The sequence below is a fragment of the Centroberyx gerrardi genome, chromosome 4 (genome assembly GCF_048128805.1).
Source record: "Centroberyx gerrardi isolate f3 chromosome 4, fCenGer3.hap1.cur.20231027, whole genome shotgun sequence".
In the NCBI taxonomy this organism is placed as follows: domain Eukaryota; kingdom Metazoa; phylum Chordata; class Actinopteri; order Beryciformes; family Berycidae; genus Centroberyx; species Centroberyx gerrardi.
The window spans coordinates 32,587,313-32,606,167 of NC_136000.1; the positions used below are offsets into that span (position 1 = coordinate 32,587,313).

At 48.3% G+C, this 18,855-nt stretch overlaps 14 non-coding genes and 1 pseudogene across 14 annotated transcripts; all 15 read right to left on the reverse strand.

Moving 5' to 3' along the window:
* Positions 1–5,166: 5,166 nt before the first annotated feature.
* LOC144539105 (U5 spliceosomal RNA) lies at positions 5,167–5,282 on the reverse strand. The gene has a single exon (XR_013504826.1). It is a non-coding gene; the product is annotated as a U5 spliceosomal RNA (small nuclear RNA).
* Positions 5,283–5,865: 583 nt separating this feature from the next.
* LOC144538739 (U2 spliceosomal RNA) lies at positions 5,866–6,056 on the reverse strand. The gene has a single exon (XR_013504523.1). It is a non-coding gene; the product is annotated as a U2 spliceosomal RNA (small nuclear RNA).
* Positions 6,057–6,223: 167 nt separating this feature from the next.
* Positions 6,224–6,339, reverse strand: LOC144539107 (U5 spliceosomal RNA). The gene has a single exon (XR_013504827.1). It is a non-coding gene; the product is annotated as a U5 spliceosomal RNA (small nuclear RNA).
* A 583-nt stretch (positions 6,340–6,922) lies between these two features.
* On the reverse strand, positions 6,923–7,113 carry LOC144538740 (U2 spliceosomal RNA). Its single transcript, XR_013504524.1, has one exon. It is a non-coding gene; the product is annotated as a U2 spliceosomal RNA (small nuclear RNA).
* A 167-nt stretch (positions 7,114–7,280) lies between these two features.
* On the reverse strand, positions 7,281–7,396 carry LOC144539108 (U5 spliceosomal RNA). Its single transcript, XR_013504828.1, has one exon. It is a non-coding gene; the product is annotated as a U5 spliceosomal RNA (small nuclear RNA).
* Positions 7,397–7,979: 583 nt separating this feature from the next.
* Positions 7,980–8,163, reverse strand: LOC144538837 (U2 spliceosomal RNA). Its single transcript, XR_013504620.1, has one exon. It is a non-coding gene; the product is annotated as a U2 spliceosomal RNA (small nuclear RNA).
* A 2,694-nt stretch (positions 8,164–10,857) lies between these two features.
* Positions 10,858–10,949, reverse strand: LOC144538893 (U2 spliceosomal RNA; annotated as a pseudogene).
* Positions 10,950–11,116: 167 nt separating this feature from the next.
* Positions 11,117–11,232, reverse strand: LOC144539109 (U5 spliceosomal RNA). Its single transcript, XR_013504829.1, has one exon. It is a non-coding gene; the product is annotated as a U5 spliceosomal RNA (small nuclear RNA).
* A 583-nt stretch (positions 11,233–11,815) lies between these two features.
* LOC144538741 (U2 spliceosomal RNA) lies at positions 11,816–12,006 on the reverse strand. Its single transcript, XR_013504525.1, has one exon. It is a non-coding gene; the product is annotated as a U2 spliceosomal RNA (small nuclear RNA).
* Positions 12,007–12,173: 167 nt separating this feature from the next.
* On the reverse strand, positions 12,174–12,289 carry LOC144539110 (U5 spliceosomal RNA). The gene has a single exon (XR_013504830.1). It is a non-coding gene; the product is annotated as a U5 spliceosomal RNA (small nuclear RNA).
* Positions 12,290–12,872: 583 nt separating this feature from the next.
* On the reverse strand, positions 12,873–13,063 carry LOC144538742 (U2 spliceosomal RNA). Its single transcript, XR_013504526.1, has one exon. It is a non-coding gene; the product is annotated as a U2 spliceosomal RNA (small nuclear RNA).
* A 167-nt stretch (positions 13,064–13,230) lies between these two features.
* Positions 13,231–13,346, reverse strand: LOC144539111 (U5 spliceosomal RNA). Its single transcript, XR_013504831.1, has one exon. It is a non-coding gene; the product is annotated as a U5 spliceosomal RNA (small nuclear RNA).
* Positions 13,347–13,929: 583 nt separating this feature from the next.
* On the reverse strand, positions 13,930–14,120 carry LOC144538743 (U2 spliceosomal RNA). The gene has a single exon (XR_013504527.1). It is a non-coding gene; the product is annotated as a U2 spliceosomal RNA (small nuclear RNA).
* Positions 14,121–14,287: 167 nt separating this feature from the next.
* On the reverse strand, positions 14,288–14,403 carry LOC144539112 (U5 spliceosomal RNA). The gene has a single exon (XR_013504832.1). It is a non-coding gene; the product is annotated as a U5 spliceosomal RNA (small nuclear RNA).
* A 583-nt stretch (positions 14,404–14,986) lies between these two features.
* LOC144538838 (U2 spliceosomal RNA) lies at positions 14,987–15,170 on the reverse strand. The gene has a single exon (XR_013504621.1). It is a non-coding gene; the product is annotated as a U2 spliceosomal RNA (small nuclear RNA).
* Between the last annotated feature and the right edge of the window lie 3,685 nt (positions 15,171–18,855).

The window sequence follows — 18,855 nt, forward strand, 5'->3', positions numbered from 1 at the left end:
TTTCTGGAGGTCCATATGGCGTCTTTGATGGCGGCCAGGGTGAGCCACTGTTTGGCAAAGTCTGCTGGTAATGTTTGTTCCTGGCCCACCCCGTACAGCACTAGCTGTGCTGTCAGGACCTCCCCTGCTGGTAAGTACGGGAATTTTAGGGAGCCGGCCATTGCCCACTGGTCTACAGCAGCGCTGCACTCCCAGAGCAGATGCCTCACCGACTCAGGTGCGCCACACCCCGGTCGGGGGCAAGTTGAGAGCGTTGACATGCCCCGGGAGTGCATTACGGACCTGACTGGGAGGATCTCATGAGCCACCATCCACGACAGGTCCCGGAGTCTGTTCGGGAGGGCGGGATGGTTTACGTTGCGCCAAACTGTTGAGGACTCACCTATTGTGAGCCCGCGCACTGGATACATTGATTCCCGCTCCTGCACAACAGAGAGAAGAGAGCGATGGTGGGTTAAAATAGACAGCTCCTCTTGCTCTAGTTTAAAATGCTTTAAGAATTTCCGGATAAAAGCGTAGGCCGGTGGCAGATTAAAAGACACAGGTACTCTAAGATCAATGGGTAAAACTTTTAGGTGTCTGAGGTAGGACCCCATCCAGAATCGTGCCATTGCTGTCGTTTTGTCATCTCTGGATGGGGCTGTGGCGTAGGTGATGTGCAGGGTGCTGTATCGGCTTCCTAAAAACTGGTGTAGGTCCGGGACTCCCTTTCCTCCTTTCTCTTTCGGCTTTTTCATCACCTCTCTCCTCAGCCTCTCCCACTTGGACCCCCACAGGAAATAAAAGATGGCGCGTTCCAGATCTAAAAGCACTCTTCGTGGTGGGATAAAAACAGAACTGATTAATAAAAGCAAAGGTAAAATCACTGCTTTAATGATTAAAACCTTTCCTTCCATTGTCAGTCTTCTAAGTCCCCAGTACCCTAGTCTCTGTCTAACTTTCCCTACCACGTCTGGCCAGTTTCCTTTTCCTCCCCCCTCCCTGTCAAATTTAACCCCCAGTATTTTTTGGTCAGTCTGGGTCACAGTCAAGGGGAGTCCTGTCGTCTCGGTCGCTGTCCACGGTCCGTAAGTTTGGGCTTGAGTCTTATCTCGGTTAAGCTTTGACCCAGAGGCCTGTCCGAACCAGTCAGTCAAGTCCAGTGTCCTGTTGACAGATAAAAGGTCAGTACATAAAATGTTAAAATCGTCCATATATATTGCACATTTGGTGGTCAATCCCCCGCTCCCCGGGATTGCCACCCCATTGATTCTTTGGTCCCTTCTCAAGATCTGTGCCAACGGCTCTATACAGGTCACGTAGAGGAGGGCTGATAACGGACAACCCTGACGGACACCGCAGTGTATGTTAACTGCTTTTGTTAGATGCCCATTAACAACAAATCTGCTGGTAATGTCCCGGTACAGCAATCCCACCCAAGCTATAAACCTTTCTGGAAACCCCATTTTTTGCAGTACCTGGAAAAGGTACTGGTGCGAGATCCGATCAAAGGCTTTCTCAAAATCTAAATTTAGGACTACTAGCCGGATGTTTCTGTCTCTCGCATAACAGATGGTGTCTCGGATCAGTACGAGGCTGTCGGTGATCTTCCTCCCCGGGATGGCACAGGCTTGATCCGGGTGAATCACCTCCTCTAAAACCAGGGACATACGAGCAGATAAAAGTTTACTAAAAAGTTTGCAGTCAAGATTTAAGAGGGTGATAGGTCTCCAGTTTTTCAGTTCAGTCCTGTCATTTTTTTTGTATAGTAGAGTCACTATCCCTGCTCTAAAACTGTCAGGTAGTCTGTCTAGTCCTTCGAAATCCATAAAAACAGAAAGTAGGTCCGGTGCTAAAATGTCCCAAAAAGTCAGATAAAAGTCCAAGGGAAGCCCGTCTTCTCCTGGGGACTTCCCTTTCTTAAAATTTTGTACACATTTATCTAACTCTAAAAGGGTAAAACCTTGGGTTAAAAGCACACTGTCCTTTACTGTTTTGTCAATGAATTTTAAAACCTCTGTCATGGTGTCTGTTTTAATATTTTTTTCTTTGTAAAGATCCCCGTAAAAGCTCTCTATAGTGTCTTTGATTTCTTCTGTTGTGTTTGCTGTGTACCCACTTTCTTTTTTTAGTTGTAAAATACCCCCCCCTTTGTTGACAATTTTCTTAAAAAAATATCTGGTACACTTTTCCCCTTCCTCGATCTCCCTTTCTTTACTTCTTAGAATGACACCCTTACTTTTAATGTCTGCTAAAACCGACATTTCTGTTTTGACTTGTTTAATATCTTCGCTAAAATCCATGCCCTGTTGCTGTAGTTTAAAATAGCGCTGTAGTCGCTTCTGCAGTCCCAGCATGCGTCTGTTTTCCTTATCTTTTTTCTTTTGACCTGCCTTTCTAAAAAAAGTCTGGGTCTTTCCCTTCACCATTTCCCACCAGTGTGCACGTGTGTCGTACAAGTCTTGAAGGGTCTGCCACTCTTTATACTGCTCCCTGAACTGGCTAACTAACTCCCTATCCTCTAACAGGGAGCAGTTGAGCTTCCACAGACCACTTCCTGTTGTCAAACCCGAAAAAGGTGAGAGGGTGCAGGAGAGCATTATGTGATCAGAGAAGAAAACAGGGGTCAATCTAGCATCGGTTGGCGGGCAGTCCCTTGTAAAAATATAGTCTATGCGAGAGGCTCTGTTGCCGTCACCACTGAACCAGGTGAAGCCTTCCTCTCCGGGATGCATGATTTTAAAACAGTCTTGGAGTTTAAAATCCCTGCATAAACCCTGCAATAAACACGATGTTTTATCAATTTTAAAATCCTCCCCTGCCCCCTTCCTATCCTTGCTGGATAAAACACAGTTAAAATCCCCTCCTACCACTAGCGGTGCCCTACCCAGCAAGTGGGACTGCAGGTCTTCTAAAAGGTCATACCTGTCGTTTCTGTCGTTAAAACCATAAATATTTAGTACGTTAAAATCCTTTCCCATGTACGTCAGATGTGCTAAAAGTGCCCGCCCGTCTCTCACCACAGTGCTGCCCTTCACCAGAATAGAGGGGTTTTTAATTAAAATGGCCACTCCATCGTTCCTGTTTTCATTTGATCCGCTCCATATGGATTCTTGTGGCCACTTCTCCTCCCATTCCCTGTAGTGTTTTAAAAACGGTATGGCACACTCCTGGAGTAAAAACACATCTGCATTAAAAGCACTCAGAAAGGATAAAACTGTTGTGGCTCTAACTCCTGACCTCACACTTCTCACATTGAGGGTGGAAATGATGAGGGTCATGTGTATTATGTTTAAAACAACAGGCATGACAGTTTAAAAGAATTGAAATAACAGGGTTAAAAACCTAAAAGAGAAATGCAGCTAACCAAATAATTGTGAATGCAGCTCTTCCTTTCCCTTTATGGGGGAAAGGGGAGGGGTCTGAGCTCCATTCCCTTTCCGGACTCTGGCAGCTGGTCTTGGGGGTAATGCCGCGTTCAGTACTGAGTCCTTGGGGGTTGATTGCAGAGCTACATTTAAAAAGGAGACCTGGTTTGGAGAACTGGAGGGGAAGACTCTGGACTCCTCCACAGACGAGCTGTCTGAGGGGTACACAGCTCTCCCCCGCTTCCCTGAGGCTCCAGGAGTCTCAGGGGACAGTTCTGAAGCAGGCCTCTTGATTTGCTGGGCATCGGGGAGGGGGCCATCATTTCCAGTTCCGCTCTCTGCCTGCATTGCCTCCTCTCCCTCAGCACTCTCCATTTGTGGGGCAATAACAGGCCCCTCCCCCTCTCCCGCCTCACCTGATCCCTCTCCTCCAACCACAGGATTTGGCGGGAGATTTGAATTTTCTAGCCCAGCCTTTTCAATTTGCTCTCCAACTGCCTCCCTTTGTCCACCATCTTGTTCCTCATTCTCGGCCTTCTTGTTAGCCTTTAGCTTGTTGGCAAAGGATTTTGGGCAATCTCTGAAGATATGATTTGACTCTCCACAAAGATTACACTTTCTGCCATTTGGACACTGCTCAAAAGCATGCCCAATTTCTCTACACTTCCCACAAACAATTTTTTGGCACGCTTCTACCAGGTGCCCATGCTCACCACACTTGCGGCAGAGCTTGGGTTGTCCCTGGTAGTGAATGTAGCCTCTGTTGTCTCCCAGAACTATCATTGATGGCAGATGTTTCAGGCCCTGGTAGCCCTGGGGGTCCTGCCATTGTTGAATGGGGACCCTCCAGGCGCAAGTCCAAATGCCATCCTCATCTCTCACTTTGGTAGCCTGGCCCTTAACAGTGCAATATCTTCCCAGCCACAAACAAATGTCATCTGCATTCACTGTCTCATTGAACATTCTGACAATAACCACTTTTGAGGCATTGTCAGTCAGTTTCTCTACATTGAAAGCAGAAAACTGGGTTTTTACCTTTTCAAAGCGTGTCCAAAATTCTCTATGCACAATCGCGGATCCGAAACTTACATCGAATCCTTTGTTGAAGGGAAGGGTCAAAATACAATTCAAGTCCTTTGCCGTGAAACCTAATGCCTTTTGTATGAGCTTCCTGGAGAAGTCCATTCTGGACATCTCCAGGAGCCTGCCATCTTTTTCTTTAAACTTAAAACGCACGCTGTGGTGCCTCCGCATGCCGGCATGGCCAGCCGACATGGTGGGGACACCACACGTTAAGAACAATTAAGAAAACTAAACCACCACGTACAAAAACCAAAGAACTAAAAACAGGGCTAAAAAGGAGAATAAAACAGTGAAATCACTCCTAAAAGGTGAAATACAAAACACTTACCTTTTCTCGGGTGGTTTGGTCTTGGTGAAGGTCTCACAGAGGGCAGGCAAGCAAAGACTCTGAGCCGATGAATTCCTGTTGGTGAAAGAAATACAACCACAAAAAATTGTAATATTTTTCACTTTAGGAATAAATATATTATCCTCCCAAGTGTGGGTAACAATCAATGCCACAAACAGGCAAGAATTTTTACCACCAGCAGGAGGCGATCGCAGTCTTAGCCAAAAGGCCGAGAAGCGATAACCCCTGGCCGTTGGCAGCACAAGGCCGCCCCTCCGGTCCGGTCCGTCCTCGTCGGGGTGTCACAGTATTTTGCCATAACAACTGCTGGTGCTTAGCACCTCCGCCCACGGAGTCTCTGGTGTACTTGTTGACCTAGTTTTCTATTTCCTTGCACAACGGTACAGGGCTCAGCCAAAGTGCTAAGCCCGCCAAAAATACCTTTAACTCTTTGGTGTTACTCTCCACGGAAGTCTTTAGTAAAAGGCGAAAGACTTATGCGTTATGAAGAGAAACCAGAGTAAGCACAGCCTCCGGCCACAAGAGCAGCCAAAGACCCTAGTCGTCTCGGTCAACAGCTTCACGGTGCTCCCCGTTTGGCTAGCTGCATAGCAAAGTACAGGCCACGCCTTTGCTGGCACTCCACCCCGCCTTCTCAGGAGCTTAATCCAATCCGATGACCCGGAAACTCATGCGTAGCCATTGCGCGCAGGCTCCTAGAGCCACTGCAATGACTGGTCAATCCCCCGTGCTCAAAATCACTGGTCTTGTTGTGTTAAAGTGCGCAAAGCTTGAGGGGAACAGGCCGCGCTTGTTTGTACAGCATGTCTACCCGTCGGGGCAATTGAACCCTTGTCCCCTGCGCAACAAGTAGGAAGATTGGCCACTGTACTAAGCAGGAGCACACTCTTTCACACCCTGAATAAGCTACCGGTGAGAATAGATTAGCTAAGGCAAACGGGGAGAAAACGCAGCACAGGCTGCTTTGACCAATTTCGAGGCGCACAAAAGCGCCGTCCACTTTGTTCTTGGTCTTTCGGTCAAATTAGGTATGACTTGCAGACTGGCTTTCCATGTTTTCAAACGTTGCTTTTCCACAGAGTGAGAGAAGGGTGCACCGTTCCCAGCGGCACTGCAATACCGGGTCGATGCGTGGAGCGAACGGAGCAAGCCCCTTTTTCAACTCCTGGTTCTAAAAATCCGTTTAATATGTTGTCCCCTTATAGAGGACGTATCAGATATTAAACTGATAAGAACAGATACTACACTTGATCTTAGCCAAAAGGCCGAGAAGCGATAACCCCTGGCCGTTGGCAGCACAAGGCCGCCCCTCCGGTCCGGTCCGTCCTCGTCGGGGTGTCACAGTATTTTGCCATAACAACTGCTGGTGCTTAGCACCTCCGCCCACGGAGTCTCTGGTGTACTTGTTGACCTAGTTTTCTATTTCCTTGCACAACGGTACAGGGCTCAGCCAAAGTGCTAAGCCCGCCAAAAATACCTTTAACTCTTTGGTGTTACTCTCCACGGAAGTCTTTAGTAAAAGGCGAAAGACTTATGCGTTATGAAGAGAAACCAGAGTAAGTACAGCCTCCGGCCACAAGAGCAGCCAAAGACCCTAGTCGTCTCGGTCAACAGCTTCACGGTGCTCCCCGTTTGGCTAGCTGCATAGCAAAGTACAGGCCACGCCTTTGCTGGCACTCCACCCCGCCTTCTCAGGAGCTTAATCCAATCCGATGACCCGGAAACTCATGCGTAGCCATTGCGCGCAGGCTCCTAGAGCCACTGCAATGACTGGTCAATCCCCCGTGCTCAAAATCACTGGTCTTGTTGTGTTAAAGTGCGCAAAGCTTGAGGGGAACAGGCCGCGCTTGTTTGTACAGCATGTCTACCCGTCGGGGCAATTGAACCCTTGTCCCCTGCGCAACAAGTAGGAAGATTGGCCACTGTACTAAGCAGGAGCACACTCTTTCACACCCTGAATAAGCTACCGGTGAGAATAGATTAGCTAAGGCAAACGGGGAGAAAACGCAGCACAGGCTGCTTTGACCAATTTCGAGGCGCACAAAAGCGCCGTCCACTTTGTTCTTGGTCTTTCGGTCAAATTAGGTATGACTTGCAGACTGGCTTTCCATGTTTTCAAATGTTGCTTTTCCACAGAGTGAGAGAAGGGTGCACCGTTCCCAGCGGCACTGCAATACCGGGTCGATGCGTGGAGCGAACGGAGCAAGCCCCTTTTTCAACTCCTGGTTCTAAAAATCCGTTTAATATGTTGTCCCCTTATAGAGGACGTATCAGATATTAAACTGATAAGAACAGATACTACACTTGATCTTAGCCAAAAGGCCGAGAAGCGATAACCCCTGGCCGTTGGCAGCACAAGGCCGCCCCTCCGGTCCGGTCCGTCCTCGTCGGGGTGTCACAGTATTTTGCCATAACAACTGCTGGTGCTTAGCACCTCCGCCCACGGAGTCTCTGGTGTACTTGTTGACCTAGTTTTCTATTTCCTTGCACAACGGTACAGGGCTCAGCCAAAGTGCTAAGCCCGCCAAAAATACCTTTAACTCTTTGGTGTTACTCTCCACGGAAGTCTTTAGTAAAAGGCGAAAGACTTATGCGTTATGAAGAGAAACCAGAGTAAGTACAGCCTCCGGCCACAAGAGCAGCCAAAGACCCTAGTCGTCTCGGTCAACAGCTTCACGGTGCTCCCCGTTTGGCTAGCTGCATAGCAAAGTACAGGCCACGCCTTTGCTGGCACTCCACCCCGCCTTCTCAGGAGCTTAATCCAATCCGATGACCCGGAAACTCATGCGTAGCCATTGCGCGCAGGCTCCTAGAGCCACTGCAATGACTGGTCAATCCCCCGTGCTCAAAATCACTGGTCTTGTTGTGTTAAAGTGCGCAAAGCTTGAGGGGAACAGGCCGCGCTTGTTTGTACAGCATGTCTACCCGTCGGGGCAATTGAACCCTTGTCCCCTGCGCAACAAGTAGGAAGATTGGCCACTGTACTAAGCAGGAGCACACTCTTTCACACCCTGAATAAGCTACCGGTGAGAATAGATTAGCTAAGGCAAACGGGGAGAAAACGCAGCACAGGCTGCTTTGACCAATTTCGAGGCGCACAAAAGCGCCGTCCACTTTGTTCTTGGTCTTTCGGTCAAATTAGGTATGACTTGCAGACTGGCTTTCCATGTTTTCAAACGTTGCTTTTCCACAGAGTGAGAGAAGGGTGCACCGTTCCCAGCGGCACTGCAATACCGGGTCGATGCGTGGAGCGAACGGAGCAAGCCCCTTTTTCAACTCCTGGTTCTAAAAATCCGTTTAATATGTTGTCCCCTTATAGAGGACGTATCAGATATTAAACTGATAAGAACAGATTTTTTTTTTTTTTTTTTCGAAAAAATTTATTGACACTTTTTTCAAAAAGTCGTACACTGTTTACAATCATAAAATCCTTCACAAACACACATCTTTTCAAAATACAACAAACAAATAAATATGAATACTCTGTAAAACCACGTTCCTTTGTTTAAAACAATAAAAGCAATTGTTTTAAAGTGGATTACAGATAAGATAACGTTGTATTAAAAGTTGTGGAAAATAAATAAATAAATGAATAAATAAATAATTGTCTCTGTGTATATCAGTGTACATTCGTTGTGCAGGGGCGGGATGAGTCCCTAACAAGGATCAACTCATCCCGCTCTCCCGAACAGCTTTGGGTCTCTCGGAACCTGTTCCTGGTGCTCAGAGGGGACCCTCTCCCTTCTGCTCCTTCCCACCTGCCACACCCGGAGAGCCAGGCCGCCGCTGCCTTGACCCTTTATTTGTGTGGCTCCGGCTCCCACGTCCGAATGGGCACAGAGGCGATTCTTCTTTGTGGCTGCGTCCTAGGCCTGCCGCCTGCAGCGACGGCTGCTTGCACCGCCGCTGTGGCCATCTGGATCGCAGCCACGGGGGGGATCTGCATGTGCTTCCTTACCAGCAGGTTTCTGGAGGTCCATATGGCGTCTTTGATGGCGGCCAGGGTGAGCCACTGTTTGGCAAAGTCTGCTGGTAATGTTTGTTCCTGGCCCACCCCGTACAGCACTAGCTGTGCTGTCAGGACCTCCCCTGCTGGTAAGTACGGGAATTTTAGGGAGCCGGCCATTGCCCACTGGTCTACAGCAGCGCTGCACTCCCAGAGCAGATGCCTCACCGACTCAGGTGCGCCACTCCCCGGTCGGGGGCAAGTTGAGAGCGTTGACATGCCCCGGGAGTGCATTACGGACCTGACTGGGAGGATCTCATGAGCCACCATCCACGACAGGTCCCGGAGTCTGTTCGGGAGGGCGGGATGGTTTACGTTGCGCCAAACTGTTGAGGACTCATCTATTGTGAGCCCGCGCACTGGATACATTGATTCCCGCTCCTGCACAACAGAGAGAAGAGAGCGATGGTGGGTTAAAATAGACAGCTCCTCTTGCTCTAGTTTAAAATGCTTTAAGAATTTCCGGATAAAAGCGTAGGCCGGTGGCAGATTAAAAGACACAGGTACTCTAAGATCAATGGGTAAAACTTTTAGGTGTCTGAGGTAGGACCCCATCCAGAATCGTGCCATTGCTGTCGTTTTGTCATCTCTGGATGGGGCTGTGGCGTAGGTGATGTGCAGGGTGCTGTATCGGCTTCCTAAAAACTGGTGTAGGTCCGGGACTCCCTTTCCTCCTTTCTCTTTCGGCTTTTTCATCACCTCTCTCCTCAGCCTCTCCCACTTGGACCCCCACAGGAAATAAAAGATGGCGCGTTCCAGATCTAAAAGCACTCTTCGTGGTGGGATAAAAACAGAACTGATTAATAAAAGCAAAGGTAAAATCACTGCTTTAATGATTAAAACCTTTCCTTCCATTGTCAGTCTTCTAAGTCCCCAGTACCCTAGTCTCTGTCTAACTTTCCCTACCACGTCTGGCCAGTTTCCTTTTCCTCCCCCCTCCCTGTCAAATTTAACCCCCAGTATTTTTTGGTCAGTCTGGGTCACAGTCAAGGGGAGTCCTGTCGTCTCGGTCGCTGTCCACGGTCCGTAAGTTTGGGCTTGAGTCTTATCTCGGTTAAGCTTTGACCCAGAGGCCTGTCCGAACCAGTCAGTCAAGTCCAGTGTCCTGTTGACAGATAAAAGGTCAGTACATAAAATGTTAAAATCGTCCATATATATTGCACATTTGGTGGTCAATCCCCCGCTCCCCGGGATTGCCACCCCATTGATTCTTTGGTCCCTTCTCAAGATCTGTGCCAACGGCTCTATACAGGTCACGTAGAGGAGGGCTGATAACGGACAACCCTGACGGACACCGCAGTGTATGTTAACTGCTTTTGTTAGATGCCCATTAACAACAAATCTGCTGGTAATGTCCCGGTACAGCAATCCCACCCAAGCTATAAACCTTTCTGGAAACCCCATTTTTTGCAGTACCTGGAAAAGGTACTGGTGCGAGATCCGATCAAAGGCTTTCTCAAAATCTAAATTTAGGACTACTAGCCGGATGTTTCTGTCTCTCGCATAACAGATGGTGTCTCGGATCAGTACGAGGCTGTCGGTGATCTTCCTCCCCGGGATGGCACAGGCTTGATCCGGGTGAATCACCTCCTCTAAAACCAGGGACATACGAGCAGATAAAAGTTTACTAAAAAGTTTGCAGTCAAGATTTAAGAGGGTGATAGGTCTCCAGTTTTTCAGTTCAGTCCTGTCATTTTTTTTGTATAGTAGAGTCACTATCCCTGCTCTAAAACTGTCAGGTAGTCTGTCTAGTCCTTCGAAATCCATAAAAACAGAAAGTAGGTCCGGTGCTAAAATGTCCCAAAAAGTCAGATAAAAGTCCAAGGGAAGCCCGTCTTCTCCTGGGGACTTCCCTTTCTTAAAATTTTGTACACATTTATCTAACTCTAAAAGGGTAAAACCTTGGGTTAAAAGCACACTGTCCTTTACTGTTTTGTCAATGAATTTTAAAACCTCTGTCATGGTGTCTGTTTTAATATTTTTTTCTTTGTAAAGATCCCCGTAAAAGCTCTCTATAGTGTCTTTGATTTCTTCTGTTGTGTTTGCTGTGTACCCACTTTCTTTTTTTAGTTGTAAAATACCCCCCCCTTTGTTGACAATTTTCTTAAAAAACTGATAAGAACAGATACTACACTTGATCTTAGCCAAAAGGCCGAGAAGCGATAACCCCTGGCCGTTGGCAGCACAAGGCCGCCCCTCCGGTCCGGTCCGTCCTCGTCGGGGTGTCACAATATTTTGCCATAACAACTGCTGGTGCTTAGCACCTCCGCCCACGGAGTCTCTGGTGTACTTGTTGACCTAGTTTTCTATTTCCTTGCACAACGGTACAGGGCTCAGCCAAAGTGCTAAGCCCGCCAAAAATACCTTTAACTCTTTGGTGTTACTCTCCACGGAAGTCTTTAGTAAAAGGCGAAAGACTTATGCGTTATGAAGAGAAACCAGAGTAAGTACAGCCTCCGGCCACAAGAGCAGCCAAAGACCCTAGTCGTCTCGGTCAACAGCTTCACGGTGCTCCCCGTTTGGCTAGCTGCATAGCAAAGTACAGGCCACGCCTTTGCTGGCACTCCACCCCGCCTTCTCAGGAGCTTAATCCAATCCGATGACCCGGAAACTCATGCGTAGCCATTGCGCGCAGGCTCCTAGAGCCACTGCAATGACTGGTCAATCCCCCGTGCTCAAAATCACTGGTCTTGTTGTGTTAAAGTGCGCAAAGCTTGAGGGGAACAGGCCGCGCTTGTTTGTACAGCATGTCTACCCGTCGGGGCAATTGAACCCTTGTCCCCTGCGCAACAAGTAGGAAGATTGGCCACTGTACTAAGCAGGAGCACACTCTTTCACACCCTGAATAAGCTACCGGTGAGAATAGATTAGCTAAGGCAAACGGGGAGAAAACGCAGCACAGGCTGCTTTGACCAATTTCGAGGCGCACAAAAGCGCCGTCCACTTTGTTCTTGGTCTTTCGGTCAAATTAGGTATGACTTGCAGACTGGCTTTCCATGTTTTCAAACGTTGCTTTTCCACAGAGTGAGAGAAGGGTGCACCGTTCCCAGCGGCACTGCAATACCGGGTCGATGCGTGGAGCGAACGGAGCAAGCCCCTTTTTCAACTCCTGGTTCTAAAAATCCGTTTAATATGTTGTCCCCTTATAGAGGACGTATCAGATATTAAACTGATAAGAACAGATACTACACTTGATCTTAGCCAAAAGGCCGAGAAGCGATAACCCCTGGCCGTTGGCAGCACAAGGCCGCCCCTCCGGTCCGGTCCGTCCTCGTCGGGGTGTCACAGTATTTTGCCATAACAACTGCTGGTGCTTAGCACCTCCGCCCACGGAGTCTCTGGTGTACTTGTTGACCTAGTTTTCTATTTCCTTGCACAACGGTACAGGGCTCAGCCAAAGTGCTAAGCCCGCCAAAAATACCTTTAACTCTTTGGTGTTACTCTCCACGGAAGTCTTTAGTAAAAGGCGAAAGACTTATGCGTTATGAAGAGAAACCAGAGTAAGCACAGCCTCCGGCCACAAGAGCAGCCAAAGACCCTAGTCGTCTCGGTCAACAGCTTCACGGTGCTCCCCGTTTGGCTAGCTGCATAGCAAAGTACAGGCCACGCCTTTGCTGGCACTCCACCCCGCCTTCTCAGGAGCTTAATCCAATCCGATGACCCGGAAACTCATGCGTAGCCATTGCGCGCAGGCTCCTAGAGCCACTGCAATGACTGGTCAATCCCCCGTGCTCAAAATCACTGGTCTTGTTGTGTTAAAGTGCGCAAAGCTTGAGGGGAACAGGCCGCGCTTGTTTGTACAGCATGTCTACCCGTCGGGGCAATTGAACCCTTGTCCCCTGCGCAACAAGTAGGAAGATTGGCCACTGTACTAAGCAGGAGCACACTCTTTCACACCCTGAATAAGCTACCGGTGAGAATAGATTAGCTAAGGCAAACGGGGAGAAAACGCAGCACAGGCTGCTTTGACCAATTTCGAGGCGCACAAAAGCGCCGTCCACTTTGTTCTTGGTCTTTCGGTCAAATTAGGTATGACTTGCAGACTGGCTTTCCATGTTTTCAAACGTTGCTTTTCCACAGAGTGAGAGAAGGGTGCACCGTTCCCAGCGGCACTGCAATACCGGGTCGATGCGTGGAGCGAACGGAGCAAGCCCCTTTTTCAACTCCTGGTTCTAAAAATCCGTTTAATATGTTGTCCCCTTATAGAGGACGTATCAGATATTAAACTGATAAGAACAGATACTACACTTGATCTTAGCCAAAAGGCCGAGAAGCGATAACCCCTGGCCGTTGGCAGCACAAGGCCGCCCCTCCGGTCCGGTCCGTCCTCGTCGGGGTGTCACAGTATTTTGCCATAACAACTGCTGGTGCTTAGCACCTCCGCCCACGGAGTCTCTGGTGTACTTGTTGACCTAGTTTTCTATTTCCTTGCACAACGGTACAGGGCTCAGCCAAAGTGCTAAGCCCGCCAAAAATACCTTTAACTCTTTGGTGTTACTCTCCACGGAAGTCTTTAGTAAAAGGCGAAAGACTTATGCGTTATGAAGAGAAACCAGAGTAAGCACAGCCTCCGGCCACAAGAGCAGCCAAAGACCCTAGTCGTCTCGGTCAACAGCTTCACGGTGCTCCCCGTTTGGCTAGCTGCATAGCAAAGTACAGGCCACGCCTTTGCTGGCACTCCACCCCGCCTTCTCAGGAGCTTAATCCAATCCGATGACCCGGAAACTCATGCGTAGCCATTGCGCGCAGGCTCCTAGAGCCACTGCAATGACTGGTCAATCCCCCGTGCTCAAAATCACTGGTCTTGTTGTGTTAAAGTGCGCAAAGCTTGAGGGGAACAGGCCGCGCTTGTTTGTACAGCATGTCTACCCGTCGGGGCAATTGAACCCTTGTCCCCTGCGCAACAAGTAGGAAGATTGGCCACTGTACTAAGCAGGAGCACACTCTTTCACACCCTGAATAAGCTACCGGTGAGAATAGATTAGCTAAGGCAAACGGGGAGAAAACGCAGCACAGGCTGCTTTGACCAATTTCGAGGCGCACAAAAGCGCCGTCCACTTTGTTCTTGGTCTTTCGGTCAAATTAGGTATGACTTGCAGACTGGCTTTCCATGTTTTCAAACGTTGCTTTTCCACAGAGTGAGAGAAGGGTGCACCGTTCCCAGCGGCACTGCAATACCGGGTCGATGCGTGGAGCGAACGGAGCAAGCCCCTTTTTCAACTCCTGGTTCTAAAAATCCGTTTAATATGTTGTCCCCTTATAGAGGACGTATCAGATATTAAACTGATAAGAACAGATACTACACTTGATCTTAGCCAAAAGGCCGAGAAGCGATAACCCCTGGCCGTTGGCAGCACAAGGCCGCCCCTCCGGTCCGGTCCGTCCTCGTCGGGGTGTCACAGTATTTTGCCATAACAACTGCTGGTGCTTAGCACCTCCGCCCACGGAGTCTCTGGTGTACTTGTTGACCTAGTTTTCTATTTCCTTGCACAACGGTACAGGGCTCAGCCAAAGTGCTAAGCCCGCCAAAAATACCTTTAACTCTTTGGTGTTACTCTCCACGGAAGTCTTTAGTAAAAGGCGAAAGACTTATGCGTTATGAAGAGAAACCAGAGTAAGTACAGCCTCCGGCCACAAGAGCAGCCAAAGACCCTAGTCGTCTCGGTCAACAGCTTCACGGTGCTCCCCGTTTGGCTAGCTGCATAGCAAAGTACAGGCCACGCCTTTGCTGGCACTCCACCCCGCCTTCTCAGGAGCTTAATCCAATCCGATGACCCGGAAACTCATGCGTAGCCATTGCGCGCAGGCTCCTAGAGCCACTGCAATGACTGGTCAATCCCCCGTGCTCAAAATCACTGGTCTTGTTGTGTTAAAGTGCGCAAAGCTTGAGGGGAACAGGCCGCGCTTGTTTGTACAGCATGTCTACCCGTCGGGGCAATTGAACCCTTGTCCCCTGCGCAACAAGTAGGAAGATTGGCCACTGTACTAAGCAGGAGCACACTCTTTCACACCCTGAATAAGCTACCGGTGAGAATAGATTAGCTAAGGCAAACGGGGAGAAAACGCAGCACAGGCTGCTTTGACCAATTTCGAGGCGCACAAAAGCGCCGTCCACTTTGTTCTTGGTCTTTCGGTCAAATTAGGTATGACTTGCAGACTGGCTTTCCATGTTTTCAAACGTTGCTTTTCCACAGAGTGAGAGAAGGGTGCACCGTTCCCAGCGGCACTGCAATACCGGGTCGATGCGTGGAGCGAACGGAGCAAGCCCCTTTTTCAACTCCTGGTTCTAAAAATCCGTTTAATATGTTGTCCCCTTATAGAGGACGTATCAGATATTAAACTGATAAGAACAGATTTTTTTTTTTTTTTTTTCGAAAAAATTTATTGACACTTTTTTCAAAAAGTCGTACACTGTTTACAATCATAAAATCCTTCACAAACACACATCTTTTCAAAATACAACAAACAAATAAATATGAATACTCTGTAAAACCACGTTCCTTTGTTTAAAACAATAAAAGCAATTGTTTTAAAGTGGATTACAGATAAGATAACGTTGTATTAAAAGTTGTGGAAAATAAATAAATAAATGAATAAATAAATAATTGTCTCTGTGTATATCAGTGTACATTCGTTGTGCAGGGGCGGGATGAGTCCCTAACAAGGATCAACTCATCCCGCTCTCCCGAACAGCTTTGGGTCTCTCGGAACCTGTTCCTGGTGCTCAGAGGGGACCCTCTCCCTTCTGCTCCTTCCCACCTGCCACACCCGGAGAGCCAGGCCGCCGCTGCCTTGACCCTTTATTTGTGTGGCTCCGGCTCCCACGTCCGAATGGGCACAGAGGCGATTCTTCTTTGTGGCTGCGTCCTAGGCCTGCCGCCTGCAGCGACGGCTGCTTGCACCGCCGCTGTGGCCATCTGGATCGCAGCCACGGGGGGGATCTGCATGTGCTTCCTTACCAGCAGGTTTCTGGAGGTCCATATGGCGTCTTTGATGGCGGCCAGGGTGAGCCACTGTTTGGCAAAGTCTGCTGGTAATGTTTGTTCCTGGCCCACCCCGTACAGCACTAGCTGTGCTGTCAGGACCTCCCCTGCTGGTAAGTACGGGAATTTTAGGGAGCCGGCCATTGCCCACTGGTCTACAGCAGCGCTGCACTCCCAGAGCAGATGCCTCACCGACTCAGGTGCGCCACTCCCCGGTCGGGGGCAAGTTGAGAGCGTTGACATGCCCCGGGAGTGCATTACGGACCTGACTGGGAGGATCTCATGAGCCACCATCCACGACAGGTCCCGGAGTCTGTTCGGGAGGGCGGGATGGTTTACGTTGCGCCAAACTGTTGAGGACTCATCTATTGTGAGCCCGCGCACTGGATACATTGATTCCCGCTCCTGCACAACAGAGAGAAGAGAGCGATGGTGGGTTAAAATAGACAGCTCCTCTTGCTCTAGTTTAAAATGCTTTAAGAATTTCCGGATAAAAGCGTAGGCCGGTGGCAGATTAAAAGACACAGGTACTCTAAGATCAATGGGTAAAACTTTTAGGTGTCTGAGGTAGGACCCCATCCAGAATCGTGCCATTGCTGTCGTTTTGTCATCTCTGGATGGGGCTGTGGCGTAGGTGATGTGCAGGGTGCTGTATCGGCTTCCTAAAAACTGGTGTAGGTCCGGGACTCCCTTTCCTCCTTTCTCTTTCGGCTTTTTCATCACCTCTCTCCTCAGCCTCTCCCACTTGGACCCCCACAGGAAATAAAAGATGGCGCGTTCCAGATCTAAAAGCACTCTTCGTGGTGGGATAAAAACAGAACTGATTAATAAAAGCAAAGGTAAAATCACTGCTTTAATGATTAAAACCTTTCCTTCCATTGTCAGTCTTCTAAGTCCCCAGTACCCTAGTCTCTGTCTAACTTTCCCTACCACGTCTGGCCAGTTTCCTTTTCCTCCCCCCTCCCTGTCAAATTTAACCCCCAGTATTTTTTGGTCAGTCTGGGTCACAGTCAAGGGGAGTCCTGTCGTCTCGGTCGCTGTCCACGGTCCGTAAGTTTGGGCTTGAGTCTTATCTCGGTTAAGCTTTGACCCAGAGGCCTGTCCGAACCAGTCAGTCAAGTCCAGTGTCCTGTTGACAGATAAAAGGTCAGTACATAAAATGTTAAAATCGTCCATATATATTGCACATTTGGTGGTCAATCCCCCGCTCCCCGGGATTGCCACCCCATTGATTCTTTGGTCCCTTCTCAAGATCTGTGCCAACGGCTCTATACAGGTCACGTAGAGGAGGGCTGATAACGGACAACCCTGACGGACACCGCAGTGTATGTTAACTGCTTTTGTTAGATGCCCATTAACAACAAATCTGCTGGTAATGTCCCGGTACAGCAATCCCACCCAAGCTATAAACCTTTCTGGAAACCCCATTTTTTGCAGTACCTGGAAAAGGTACTGGTGCGAGATCCGATCAAAGGCTTTCTCAAAATCTAAATTTAGGACTACTAGCCGGATGTTTCTGTCTCTCGCATAACAGATGGTGTCTCGGATCAGTACGAGGCTGTCGGTGATCTTCCTCCCCGGGATGGCACAGGCTTGATCCGGGTGAATCACCTCCTCTAAAACCAGGGACATACGAGCAGATAAAAGTTTACTAAAAAGTTTGCAGTCAAGATTTAAGAGGGTGATAGGTCTCCAGTTTTTCAGTTCAGTCCTGTCATTTTTTTTGTATAGTAGAGTCACTATCCCTGCTCTAAAACTGTCAGGTAGTCTGTCTAGTCCTTCGAAATCCATAAAAACAGAAAGTAGGTCCGGTGCTAAAATGTCCCAAAAAGTCAGATAAAAGTCCAAGGGAAGCCCGTCTTCTCCTGGGGACTTCCCTTTCTTAAAATTTTGTACACATTTATCTAACTCTAAAAGGGTAAAACCTTGGGTTAAAAGCACACTGTCCTTTACTGTTTTGTCAATGAATTTTAAAACCTCTGTCATGGTGTCTGTTTTAATATTTTTTTCTTTGTAAAGATCCCCGTAAAAGCTCTCTATAGTGTCTTTGATTTCTTCTGTTGTGTTTGCTGTGTACCCACTTTCTTTTTTTAGTTGTAAAATACCCCCCCCTTTGTTGACAATTTTCTTAAAAAAATATCTGGTACACTTTTCCCCTTCCTCGATCTCCCTTTCTTTACTTCTTAGAATGACACCCTTACTTTTAATGTCTGCTAAAACCGACATTTCTGTTTTGACTTGTTTAATATCTTCGCTCAAATCCATGCCCTGTTGCTGTAGTTTAAAATAGCGCTGTAGTCGCTTCTGCAGTCCCAGCATGCGTCTGTTTTCCTTATCTTTTTTCTTTTTACCTGCCTTTCTAAAAAAAGTCTGGGTCTTTCCCTTCACCATTTCCCACCAGTGTGCACGTGTGTCGTACAAGTCTTGAAGGGTCTGCCACTCTTTATACTGCTCCCTGAACTGGCTAACTAACTCCCTATCCTCTAACAGGGAGCAGTTGAGCTTCCACAGACCACTTCCTGTTGTCAAACCCGAAAAAGGTGAGAGGGTGCAGGAGAGCATTATGTGATCAGAGAAGAAAACAGGGGTCAATCTAGCATCGGTTGGCGGGCAGTCCCTTGTAAAAATATAGTCTATGCGAGAGGCTCTGTTGCCGTCACCACTGAACCAGGTGAAGCCTTCCTCTCCGGGATGCATGATTTTAAAACAGTCTTGGAGTTTAAAATCCCTGCATAAACCCTGCAATAAACACGATGTTTTATCAATTTTAAAATCCTCCCCTGCCCCCTTCCTATCCTTGCTGGATAAAACACAGTTAAAATCCCCTCCTACCACTAGCGGTGCCCTACCCAGCAAGTGGGACTGCAGGTCTTCTAAAAGGTCATACCTGTCGTTTCTGTCGTTAAAACCATAAATATTTAGTACGTTAAAATCCTTTCCCATGTACGTCAGATGTGCTAAAAGTGCCCGCCCGTCTCTCACCACAGTGCTGCCCTTCACCAGAATAGAGGGGTTTTTAATTAAAATGGCCACTCCATCGTTCCTGTTTTCATTTGATCCGCTCCATATGGATTCTTGTGGCCACTT